General features: G+C 46.3%; 1 protein-coding gene across 1 annotated transcript in view; it reads left to right on the top strand.

Moving 5' to 3' along the window:
* T265_01040 (hypothetical protein) overlaps positions 1-587 on the top strand; it is a gene marked incomplete at both ends in the record, with an annotated part of 9,581 nt that overhangs the window by 4,754 nt on the left and 4,240 nt on the right. The gene's annotated exons all lie outside the window — the stretch shown is intronic.

The following is a 587-nucleotide window of genomic DNA, read 5'->3' as shown; positions in this document are numbered from 1 at the left end:
ATATATATATATATATATATAGCGGCTGGCTTGTTGACTGGGTTTGGCACAACCACTAACCCACCGCCACACACTACTAGGCTCCCTAATAACGCACTCGATTGGGGATGAAACGTTTGCAGCGTTTTCCCAGCTCAGCGAACAAGCCAACGACCATCTACGCTACCTGGGCCACCAACACACAAAGGAAGGATGAACATCGAAAGCCACTGAATTCTTTAATGAGGATCGTGCTCTGGGGATCTTATCAACTTCAGCAGGCCCTCTGCAACTTTGCCCCCCAGTCTAACACACACAATGTTCCCACTTCCTTCGGGCTGCCTGATTGATTGTCGTTTCATCTATCGCTAGGTGGAGGGTACTTTACAACGTTACATGGTACACGCTCTCCTCGCCTGTCAGATGTCTTGGCACGGCTAATGATGAGCTCCAGTGAGAGCAAAGTTCGAGTCCAGTGCTTTTCTCTTCACCAAAATAACTTCGCCCGGTCAGTAGGACAACCGTTGTAATGAGAGTGATCTGGGCCCAAACTATACAAGTCCCGGAAACACTTTCAGTATATATATATGTATATATATATATATATA

Source organism: Opisthorchis viverrini (assembly GCF_000715545.1).
Source record: "Opisthorchis viverrini unplaced genomic scaffold opera_v5_11, whole genome shotgun sequence".
Classification (NCBI taxonomy): Eukaryota; Metazoa; Platyhelminthes; class Trematoda; order Opisthorchiida; family Opisthorchiidae; genus Opisthorchis; species Opisthorchis viverrini.
Note: the sequence above shows the minus strand (reverse complement) of the source record. Positions and strands in the feature narration are given on the sequence as shown.